Source organism: Wyeomyia smithii, chromosome 2 (assembly GCF_029784165.1).
Source record: "Wyeomyia smithii strain HCP4-BCI-WySm-NY-G18 chromosome 2, ASM2978416v1, whole genome shotgun sequence".
Lineage (NCBI taxonomy): Eukaryota > Metazoa > Arthropoda > Insecta > Diptera > Culicidae > Wyeomyia > Wyeomyia smithii.
This window is the reverse complement of record NC_073695.1, coordinates 246,632,348-246,645,088: the sequence shown is the minus strand read 5'-3', so window position 1 is coordinate 246,645,088 and position 12,741 is coordinate 246,632,348. Positions and strand designations below refer to the sequence as shown.

Sequence of the window (12,741 nt, the reverse complement as noted above, 5' to 3'; positions counted from 1 at the left end):
TCTAAACGACGGAGTATCATTTTTTCCATCAATTTCCGGATACAGGATAGCATTGCAATCGGCCTATAAGAGTTGTGATTAGAAGCTGGTTTCCCTGGTTTTTGGATGGCGATCACCTTCACTTGCCTCCAATCCTGCGGTACAATGTTTTGCTCCAGGAACTTATTGAACAAGTTCAACAAGCGCCTCTTGGCATTGCCGGGTAGATTCTTCAACAAGTTGAATTTGATTCTATCTAATCCAGGCGCGTTATTGTTACATGACAGGAGGGCAATTGAAAATTCTGCCATCGTAAAAGGTGATTCTATCGCGTCGTGGCCCGGAGACGCATCGCGAACAATATTTTGCTCAGGAACAGAGTCCGGACATACTTTCCTGGCAAAATCAAATATCCACCTACTTGAAGACTCCTCGCTTTCGTTGACCGTTACGCGATTCCGCATTCTTCGGGCTGTGTTCCAAAGAGTGCTCATCGATGTCTCCCTCGACGTCTCGTTCACGAACCGACGCCAATATCCACGTTTCTTTGCTTTAGCCAAGCTTTTAAGCTTGGTATCAAGCTCCGAATACCGTAAATAGTCGCCAGGTATACCTCCCGTCTGGTAGGCCTTAAACGCGTCGGATCTTTGCGTGTAGACATCGGAGCACTCTTGGTCCCACCACGGAGTGGGAGGCCGTTCTTTGATCGTTACGCCGGGATATTTCTTCGTTTGGGCTTGCAACGCGGCGTCGAGAATCAAGCCCGCGAGGAGGTTGTATTCTTCAAGTGGTGAATGATGTTGAATCGACTCGACCGCTTTTGAAATCATTTCCTCGTATAACTTCCAATCGACATTTCGTGTGAGGTCATACGGAATGTCAATTGGTCGCATGCGAGTTGACCCGTTAGTAATTGAAATAAGAATAGGCAGATGGTCGCTACCGTGAGGATCGAGGATTACCTTCCATGTGCAATCCAACCGTAGCGACGTCGAACATAAGGATAGATCCAAAGCGCTTGGGCGCGCTGGAGGTTTCGGGATACGTGTCATTTCACCGTTGTTTAAAATAGTCATGTCGAAGTCATCGCAAAGGTTATAGATTGAAGAGGAGCGGTTATCATTGTATGGGGAACCCCAAGCCACGCCATGAGAGTTGAAGTCTCCCAAAATCAAACGTGGCGAGGGAAGAAGTTCTATTAAATCAAAGAGCAGCCGTTGCCCAACCTGTGCTCTGGGAGGAATATATATTGAGGCAATACAAAGCTCTTTACCTTGTATTGTCATTTGACATGCGACAACTTCGATGCCTGGAATCGAGGGGAGGTTAATACGATAGAAAGAATAGCACTTTTTAATCCCTAAAAGTACTCCTCCATATGGGGTGTCTCGATCAAGGCGAATAATATTAAAATCATGGAAGTTGAGATCAATATTTGAAGTAAGCCAAGTTTCACAAAGGGAAAATGCATCGCATTTGTTTTTATTTATCAAAACTTTAAACGAATCAATTTTTGGTAAAATACTTCTACAATTCCACTGTAAGACAGAGATAGAATCCTTCATATACGCAGTTGAATTAGGCATCGAAGGATACAATCGCTGCAAGGAGAGGCCATTGGGCAGTCAACTGCTTCAAAAATGATCTAACTGTTGGGAGGAATGCTGTAAGAAAAATTTTAATTGGATCGGGTACATTGAAAGTTTCAAAAATCCAGTCCACAATGTCAGAAAATTTCACTAATCCAGAGTTTGTTTCATCAACTGGGAGTGTAAAAGGAGCAACTGGGGTTTTAGATGTTCCTGGCAGTGCTGGGAACTCCTTCTGGGACTTTAAATTTGCCAGCCCAGGAGGAGTTTGCTTCGGTTTTTCCGCAGCACTGTTTGGTTTGTTTGTAACTTTCATTTCACTTTGAGAAATCTTAGGACCTTTTCTGGGAAGTTTAGGAGAGGAAATATTTTTCCTCTTTCTAGACTCCCCAGGATTGGCGTAAGATGCTCCCGCTGGTGAATCGTTAGAATCGGTTTCATCAGAGGGCAACAGATCGAAGGGGTTCGAAGTAACGGGAGAAGTGGTAACGGTCTTCTTCAGCATGTCAGCGTAGGAACGCTTTGAACGCTCTTTGAGAGACCGTTTTATTTTATCCCTGCGCTGCATGTACACCGCACATGTCGAGAGCTCATGCAGATTTTCTCCGCAGTGAATACACTTTTCAGCGTTAACACTGCAAGAATCTTCCGCATGAGACTCCCCACACTTGCCACAACGTGCCTTATTGCAGCAGTAGGCGGCTGTATGGCCTAACTGCTTGCAATTCAGGCAGTTCATGACGCGGGGCACGTAGAGCCTCACAGGGAGACGAACCCGGTGGATCGAGACGTGGCTTGGTAGTGCAGACCCGGCGAACGTAACTCGAAACGAGTCTGACGGAGTGTATACTGTTTTGCCACCGATGATCGATGCTGACCGCAATTGCTTGCAGTCGAGCACCTTTACTTCGGGACACGTTTTGTTCTTAAAGCACCCTTTGGCACTTTGCAGTATACACTCGACGGACAGACTCGAATCGGTTATGACACCGTCGATCTCCACGTCTCGTGCGGGTATGTAAACGCGATACTCGCGTGTGAAGAGCTCAGAGCAAGCTATATCGTTGGCCTCTTTCAGGTTACCGACCACGACACGGAGCTTGTTAGGCCGGACCTTGGAAATTTCGGTCACGCCCTTGTACTCCTTCGTCAGGTCTTTAGAAATCTGCAAGAGGTTCAACTTTTTCGATTTCGGTCCTGCCTTTGGCCGAAAATAAACAGTATAGCTGCCCTGGGCTCCGTCTGGGTAAAGCCTGGGGCGAGGGGGGACTGAAGAATGAACAGGGGAGGGAGTAACAGAAGGGTCAGGGTCAGAGGGGTTCGGGGATGGTGGCGCGGGAGGCGAGGGATCTACATCCATCGCGCTAAGTCTAGCGCACTAGCGCTGACAAGAACACGTACCTTTTTATTTCTCCCTTCCAGTAAGGTTGGTTGTCCGATCGTTCGAAGTAGCAGCCGTTACAGCCAGCAGCACCAATACAGCAGCACCAAACAGCCACCAGCAGCGAGCCAGGTGTGAGATCACTCCACACAGCGATACAACTCGCTGACACTGATGGCTTCTTCTTTTTCCTCGTTTGTGTCTCGTCCACTGCTGTAGCACAATCCAGCCAGCAGCCAAATCGGCTTACGCACCAGCTGGCAGTCACGATGCGAAACAGTTGCACAAAGGCACGACCTTGAACCCGGATTTATTTCACTCGACCAGGCAAACAATGCCAACACTTGTTCACACGTCTTTTGTTTTATACTCTATCGGACCGATCACCAAACACGTCCAGTACTGATGCGTGTTCGGCACAGAATGGTTTGGTAATATTGTTTGAGTTAAATGTTTACAAAATTTTACAATATTCCTCTTTCTCTCATTCAATAAAACAGGTAATACGATGCCTTCGTTATACGCATGTTCACCATAACTCCCGCTTTCGTCGTAACACAGAGATGCAATCAGCGTCATATCCGATTGTAAATTCAACAACAAACTGTCATTTTTAGGACAACCAAACAAATGAATTGAAGATTTAATATTTTCTCGTTCTGAGCTTTAACCAAAAGTTAATTATCTTAATTTGAATTCACATGTACATATACTCTGACTGTTGAAACTTGCTTGCGCCGTAAAGAGTTTGTTCTTTTCCTGTTCAGTGAGGTCGTATTCATATGTGTAAACTGAAATTGAATAGTACTTCAACTTCATTTGCACAGAATTTTCAATACTGCCAATGAGCGGTCAACATTTATTTGATAGGAAAAATGACTGACACGCAAGCAGCCGGGTTTTCTTTCTTGTAAAAGTATTCTACTTCAACCTTGCGGTCGTGGCTTTGCATACAACCTTCCTGTGATTTTTTTCTACCGATGAATGTAATTTGTTTGAGTCCTGTATTGAAACTTCGATAATAGAAGACGAAGCAAAATCTAACGATGTCTTGATTACCAACGATTTCGTGGGAGGAAATGAAGAGAGATTACGTCAGGCCCTAATAGTTCAAGAGAATATAATACTTGGATTGCACGAACAGATCCGATCCCTCCGACGTCATCTTTTCGCAGTTCAACAAACAAGCAATCGTCGCCTAAAAGCCTTGATACGGAATAAACGTTTAGTTTCGAAGCTCGGGAAAGAGTTGAAGCTCTTTAAAAAAGCAAAGTTCGAAAACGAAAAGCTAGGACATCGAGCGCGGTTAAATCCCGTTATACACGATTCTTTGAGAAATTTTTCTCGAAATCCCAAATCTAGAAGATACCATCCTGAAACGATAAAATTCGCGTCTGGAACCTATTTGAGTGGTCCTCGTACCTATCGGTTTGTGCGAAAGTCAAAGCACCTTATCCTGCCTCACAAAAATACTGTGCACGGGTTCAACAAGCACATCCGAATTCAACCGGGCCTGAACAAAGTTATTTTATCGAAAAAAAAAAGAAACACGTAAGGCACTTCAAGAAACAGGAGCACAAAATTGTGACAATTTGTTTGGACGGGATGTCTATTTAACCGGACATCACATATTGTGCTAAAACTGACACGTTCTTTGGGTTTCCACACGATGATGAAAATAAAAGGATTGAGAAAAACGATCCATCTAAATTAGCGACAGAGGCAATTGTGGTTATGACATCTGGAATATATCGTCGCTTCAAGCAGGTTTATTTCCCGAAACCAGCATTACTAATATCCTTACTATTGAGTAAAACAATTTACATTTTCAGCCTGCAGGATACTTAATGACACATAACAATCTCGGAAGTGAAACACAACTTAAATTCATTCGGCGGAGTATTGACGCAATCAGAGATTGTGGACTGAAACCACTCGCACTCGTAATGGATCAGTGCACTACTAATCAAAAATGATACGCGATAGCGGTGGCTCCGTTGAGCGTCCAATCCTTGATTTAGATGGCGAACAAATAGTCATATTCGATACACCTCATCTTATCAAAAGTGCACGTAATGCACTATTCAAGCATAACGCTGTATTCGACGGGAAAATAGCATCGTTCAAACATATTAAACAGCTTTTTGTTGTCGATGTATCTTCTACACTGAGACTCGTACCAAGGCTTAATCTGAAAAATATAGTACTACCGCCGTTCTGAAAAATGAATGTACCGTTAGCTGTAAGAACACTGAGTGAATCTTGTTCCATAGCTATAAATCATTACGTTGCATCAGGTGAACTCCCAGAAGAGGCCCTCCAGACCTCAACGTACATTGATATCCACGACAAATTGTTTGACACTTTCAATTCAAAAGAACGTTCTCAAGTCTGAACACACGATAATTGGGTAAAAAATACGAATAAATTACTTTGAATATTTTAAATTTTACTTTTCAGCTGTACAGAATACCAAATACAGAGACTTCAATCCACATGCGTTTTCTCGAAAAAACGATGAAAACTTTGAAGGATATGTATTATACTACAAACGATTGTTTTAACGTTGCGAAGGTTATTGATTTTATTTTAATTAAAGTAACATATTACCCAAATGCAATCATTGATTTAGGCTTTAAAAGAATCTTCAAAACTCACATCCGCTCAAAAAGTTCCATCCTACTTAAAGGGATTAATCGGAAACATCAACGCGTCAAATGGATATGGCAAAAATTGAAAACAGAGCATGGGTGCAAGTACCTCTGCACGAATTCAATTTGTCAGGACTGCCTTCGACGACGCTTTGTCAGGACTGATTCGACGACGCTGTGGGTTTAATGATGCCCCAAACGCTTTTCAGTTTGGCAGTGCCTTCAAGTACGCTATGCTATCTTCAACCAGAGATACACTTGATGAGGGGAAAAACTGTCAGAATGATGAGCTGCAGCCACTTTTGAAAGAAAAGGATCTTGAAAAATTCTCCACTGAAACTGAAGCAATACCTTCGTTAGAGATTGATGAGATAGACTTTAACACACCTTTTTCAGTGAAACGGAAAGAGCTCAACGCACTGGTTTATATCCTAGGAATAGCAATTTCTAAACTGCCTCATGAAAAATGCCGCATCAAACTAAAGGCAACACAGGTTTTTTTTTTTTTTTAATGGGGGGGATTTGTTAGTAGCTTAAGTATTTATGATAAATATTAGTAAATAATGAGTATGTGTGTCCAATCACAAATGGTGACACTGTTAGAAATTTGTAATTTTCATTATTAGGATTTGTTTGCTTTCGCAATAAGGACTTATCGTTCGTAGGGATTTAAACCTACTTGTCAGAAAAGGGGAAGTAAACTTACAACTAACTTAATTGCTAACTTATTGGCTATAAAGAGAGCTTATCGTAGCAATTGAGGATTGCAACGATTTTTGTCGAAAATTGTTAATAATTTTATTTGACATAGCTTCTGATGGTTCAACACCAGTAAGTCTATGTAATTCGAGTGTACCAAACCAAGGAGGACGCTTCAAAATCATTTTCAGAATTTTATTCTGAATCCTTTGAAGCGTTTTCTTCCTTGTTGAACAGCAACTTGACCAGATCGGTACAGCATAAAGCATTGCTGGTCTAAAAATTTGTTTGTAAATCAAAAGTTTGTTCTTTAAACAAAGTTTAGAATTCCTGTTAATGAGAGGATATAAACATCTCGTATATTTGATGCACTTGGCTTGCATACTCTCAATGTGCTCTTTGAAAATAAGTTTTTTATCATAAATTAGTCCCAAGTACTTAACCTTGTCAGACCAACTTAAAATAACCCCATTCATCTTGACAACGTGATTATTGTTTGGCTTGAGGAAAGAAGCGCTAGGTTTATGCGGAAAAATTATCATTTGAGTTTTAGAAGCATTGGGAGAGATTTTCCACTTTTGCAAGTAGGAAGAAAAAATATCTAAACTTTTCTGCAATCGACTGCATATGACACGAAGACTTTTTCCTTTTACGGAAATGCTTGTGTCATCGCAGAACAATGACTTTGTGCATCCTGGAGGCAAATCAGGAAGATCTGAAGTGAATATGTTGTACAGGACTGGACCCAAGACTGAACCTTGAGGTACACCTGCTCTGACAGGAAATCTATCAGATTTGGAATTCTGATAGACAACCTGCAGAGTTCGGTCAGTTAGATAATTTTTTAAAATTTTGATTAGGAAAATTGGAAAATTAAAAGTTTGCAATTTCGCAATCAAACCTTTATGCCAAACACTGTCGAATGCTTTTTCTATATCTAGAAGAGCAGCTCCAGTGGAATAACCTTCAGATTTGTTAGCTCGTATCATATTAGTAACTCGGAGCAATTGATGAGTTGTGGAATGCCCATGGCGAAATCCAAACTGTTCATTTGCAAAAATTGAATTTTCGTTGATGTGTGACATCATTCTGTTAAGAATAATTCTCTCAAACAGTTTACTTATTGAAGAAAGCAAACTGATTGGTCGATAACTTGAAACTTCAGCTGGGTTCTTATCCGGTTTTAAAATGGGAGTAATTTTTGCATTTTTCCATAATTTGGGAAAATATGCAATTTTGAAGCAGCAATTGAAAATTTTCACTAAAAATTCCATTGTGCTCTCAGGGAGATGTTTGATTAGTATATTAAAGATTCCATCGTCACCAGGTGCTTTCATATTTTTGAAATTTTTAATAATTGATTTAATCTCATTCAAGTTAGTTTCAATTATTTCTGCAGGTAAAAAATTCTGGGAAGAAATTAAATCAAATTGACGTGTGACTTCATTTTCAATTGGACTCACAAAATTCAAATTTGAGTTATGAACACTCTCAAACTGCTGAGCAAGTCTTTGAGCCTTTTGTTCATTGGATACGAGAAAACGTTCACCATCTTTTAAAACTGGAATAGGCTTTGAAGGTTTCTTAAGAATCTTCGACAGCTTCCAAAAAGGTTTTGAATATGGTTTCAATTTTTCAACTTTAGTCTCAAAATTTTGATTTCTCAGAAGAGTAAATCTATGTTTAATCTCTTTCTGTAAATCTTTATAAATAGTTTCAAAAACAGGGTCACGAGAACGTTGATATTGACGTCTGCGGACATTTTTCAAACGAATTAGAAGTTGAAGATTTTCGTCAATTATTGGTGAATCAAATTTCACTTGAGCCTTTGGAACAGAATTATTCCTGGCATCAACAATTGCACATTTTAATGCTTCCAAAGCGGAATCAATATTCACTTCGTTTTGCAAATCAAGCTCATTATTGAAATTTCTCTCAATACAATTTTTGTATCTTTCCCAATTAGCTTTGTTATAATTAAAAACAGAGCTCATAGGGTTTAAAACTGATTCATGTGATAAAGAAAAAGTTGTTGGAAGATGGTCAGAATCAAAGTCAGCATGTGTGATCAAATCACTACATACATGACTTTGATCTGTTAGCACCAAATCAATTGTTGAAGGGTTTCTTACAGAAGAAAAGCATGTAGGACTATTCGGAGACAAAATAGAATAGTATCCTGAAGAACAATCATTGAATAAAATTTTGCCATTGGAATTACTTTGAGAATTATTCCATGAACGATGTTTAGCGTTAAAATCGCCGATTATGAAAAATTTCGAACGATTTCTGGTGAGTTTTTGTAAATCACCTTTAAAATAATTTTTGAGCTCGCGTGTGCATTGAAATGGTAAATATGCTGCGGCAATGAATAAAATCCCAAGTTCAGTTTGAACTTCAATTCCCAAAGTTTCAATAACTTTCGTCTCAAGATGGGGAAGAGCACGATGTTTGATTCGGCGATGAATAACAATTGCAACTCCACCGCCGGAACCCTGAATCCTATCATATCTATGAACCACGTAATTGGGATCATATTTTAATTTTATGTTAGGTTTCAAAAATGTGTCAGTAATAATTGCAATATGCACATTATTTACTGTTAAAAAATTAAAAAGCTCATTCTCATTGGCCTTCAATGAGCGAGCATTCCAATTTAATATTTTAATTGTTTTATTTAAAATCATTGCTAAATTTTAAATTAGAAACAATTTTAATAGTAAAATTTGTGCCTATTTGAATGGCTTCAAACATTGATTTTGCCTGCAACATGGCGTTCATAAGATCGAACATTGCCTGTTGCAAAAAAGAAAGTTCACCTGCCGTAATAGGCCCCAGGCAGTTGACATTAGAAAAAATATTTTCGGTAGCAATATTAGCTGGAGTGATAGGTGTACAATTATTTTCTAGCGTGTTTTGCTTACCCATATTAACGGCCATTTTCGAACTACCAACATTAGGCGGTAGAATGTTCGAACTACCTGTAACCTGTGCATATGTTAAACGGGTATGCAAAGGAGTAGGTAAACTATGCGTCACTGGTACGCTTGGAGAATTTTGTTTTGAAGTTTGTTTTGAATTTTGTTTACCTTGCCTTGCCTTAACAATTGCTAAACGGACTGGGCATTGATAAAAATTTGACACATGGTTGCCGTTACAATTCGCACAGCGAAAATTTTTACTCTCTTTCACAGGACATGTGTCCTTTTTGTGAGAAGAGTCTCCACAATTAAGACATTTTTGGTCCATGTTACAGAATTTGGAACCATGGCCATAACGTTGGCAAGTACGGCATTGGGTGATATGCTTTTCACCTCCGCCATACTTCCTATAAATTTCCCACTTTACACGCACATTATACAAAGCATGTGCCTTTTCAAAAAATTTTAAGTTGTTGACCTCATTGCGGTTAAAATGAATTAAATAATTTACAAGGGAAATTCCAGTTCTCTGACTGTTTTCGCCTCGTGATTTTTGTTTCATTAGAATTACTTGGGTAGGGGCTATGCCAAGTAATTCTGTTAAAGTAAGTTTGATCTCATCAACGGTTTGATCGTTGGTGAGTCCTTTAAAGACAACCTTGAACGGCTTGGCGTTCTTGGTGTCGTATGTAAAAAATTTGTACATCTTGTCAGTTAAATACTGAACAAGACGATCACGACCCTTTACTGAGTCGGCTAATAAGCGGCATTCACCTCTACGGCCAATCTGATAGGTAACTTTAACGTCAGAAACAAACGTTGAAAGTTCCTTTTTGAATATATTAAATTCAGAAAAAATAGTTACCACAATAGGTGGAACTTTCTCCTTTTTTAAAGATTTTATATTTTGTATAGTTTCATTATTATTAACTTCCATTTCACCAGCTTCTTGCTCAGGCAAAATATCAAAAGGATTGTCACTACAGACACTCGATGTGTCAGAAAGAGATGCCTCTCTTTTCCTCCCCGCAGCGATGCGAGGTTTCTTTTTTCGTCCAGCCATTTCAGGTGATACGAAAAAAGTTAAAACAAATGTTAAATTCAAAAGTAGATAGTCTTGAGAAAGACTGATGGGAAATAACTTTCAGGTAGTCTTTAAAAGACACACTGACAAAACACAAACTTTGAAGCTATAGGCAGTCAGAGACCAGTCCACAAGCAACCGAAAAAACGTCTGATCTGTAGGACAGTTCAAGACGCTCTCGCAACACAGGATGATGATCACATACAAGATGACGATTATTCGTTTTTAAAATTAAAAACTCAGACACCATTACGTAATGTTAATATCCCAAACAATACACTTCACGCTATCGGATTAATAGCGTTTGCCGCGTTCAAAAAGAAATTTCGTAAATTTTTGTTCGAAAACAGGAGAGGTGTGAAAACTCACTTGAAGAAATACGTTAGATACGATTGCTTCGAGAGTGCAGTCTACCTTGTTTTGAAAGAATGATTGACTTTATTTTTAATACCTTGATTCAAGGTTTTTTGCGAGAAGAAGTATACCTACAGGATCAATGTTTCTTTTGTTGCATTAAACTGCTTCGTCTGCATACAACTCTTTATTCATTTAAATACATGTTGACTCACCGCAACAAATTCACTACATAAAAACGATAAAAACATGCCTTATTTCCAGTATTATGCTTTTTGTCTGCTGCTACTCCAATAAGCTGCTTCCCACCTTGAATTCTGCATGATTCACTTCTGTCGCATTTTCAAGTCCTTGCTCTGAATAAAATCTTCATCTATTCTAATAAATGTGATTGCTATCCGGAATATGATTCTTTGACGACTTTCTGTAGGTGTATTTTCCTGAATGCTGTTCAAAGAAAGTGTGCCATGAGTGGAGGCAAAAAGAATGAAGGAAAATTTAACCGAAAACTCACCAATTCTGCTAGCGCAACCAGACATGGTATTTTTTATTTTATTATAATGCAATATTACTTCTATTACTATTTTTATTGGATTTTCACTTATGTATTGCAACTAGACAAACTATGCTTTACATTGAAAAATATCTTCGACTTCGAGACCTGCTTTGTTTTCTTTTTACTTTTTGACAGCGGGGAATATTATGCAATGAGGTATACAAAAAGTACGAGAAAATAGAAGGTGTAAAAACATATTGATTTTATTGTAGCAATAAGCTCACCATGCGGCGCTAGTGTACAAGTGATTTATGCCGTATTCCTGTTTGAAATTTTACACGGAAATATCGATCAAAATTGTTCTTGCTTGGACGTCTGTCTGCGTTACTACATATGACCATGTTTTTGGAGGCGGTTTTTGCTCCTGATCAGCCGTTGAGAGCTCCGATTACGATTTTGAGCGATTGTATGGTAAAAAAGTAGGAGGGTGGTATTCAAGAAACGACCGCATGACGTTGGACTACGGTATCTTATATTCCATTAAAACAAATAATAGAGAGAATTGCAACTCTAGTATTTGCTGCAATTTTATCTAACAGTGCATTTCTGGATGCTGAGACGTTAAAACGTTATAAATAATAATATATACTAAAAGAATGGAAATTTTTCATTTAATCGCTGTCATTTCATACATATTCGAATCAACCCTTTGTTTGCTGCACTACCAAGACAATCATTTAATTGAGCGAATTGGTAAAATTTTCCTATCTAAGCAAAAAGCAAACTTTACGAAACTATCTGAAATTGGAGCCCAGAACGATTCAACCGAAAATTTTAAATTTGAAAACTGTTTGACATTTAATCGATAAAACTCATGCTAGGTTAGTTCCAGCCCAGCATATAACTTCATGTATTTGAAAAAAAAAAAACGTTAGGTTCAATAATTCAATATAGCAAGAGCTCCATCACACGTTTTTCGGTAGTTGTTATCAAGGTTTGGGCGAGTGACAGGAAAATATCTTAACTTCTTCAGTTGTGATTTAGAGCATTTCTAATTGTTTTGTTATTTTTCACGATAGCGACAAGTTTGTTTCTTTCTCTGTGTGCGAGTAACAAAATCAAAACCGCGCACCGAGAAACAAAAACGAAAATTTAATGAATGCTCATTGAGAAAACTTCCAACTCTTTTTACCAATAACTTATGATACTCAAAAGAACCCGTTTTGATCTAAATCAAATTTCTAGTAAATAAGTGTTGATCATTCATAGGTAGTAATTTTTCCTCGATGAATAAAGACTGGCTGAAGAAGTTAAAATCGCTGCTGTAAAATCAAATTCACAACTGTGTTCGTTAAGACGTTTTAATATTTTCAATGACAATAATAATCTTCGATAAACACCCGCTATAGTTATTCACACACATGCTATAACTATCTAAACACGCGTGAAAACTATTCATACACACGCTGTAGCTATAGCTATCCATACACACGCTATTCCTTTCCATACATCCGATACAACTATCTATACACACGCATAAGCTATCCAACCATGTGCTATTACTATCCATACATACGCTACAACTAA

General features: G+C 38.6%; 1 pseudogene; it reads left to right on the top strand.

Moving 5' to 3' along the window:
- Positions 1 to 3,929: 3,929 nt before the first annotated feature.
- On the top strand, positions 3,930 to 4,797 carry LOC129720531 (uncharacterized; annotated as a pseudogene).
- Positions 4,798 to 12,741: the final 7,944 nt, after the last annotated feature.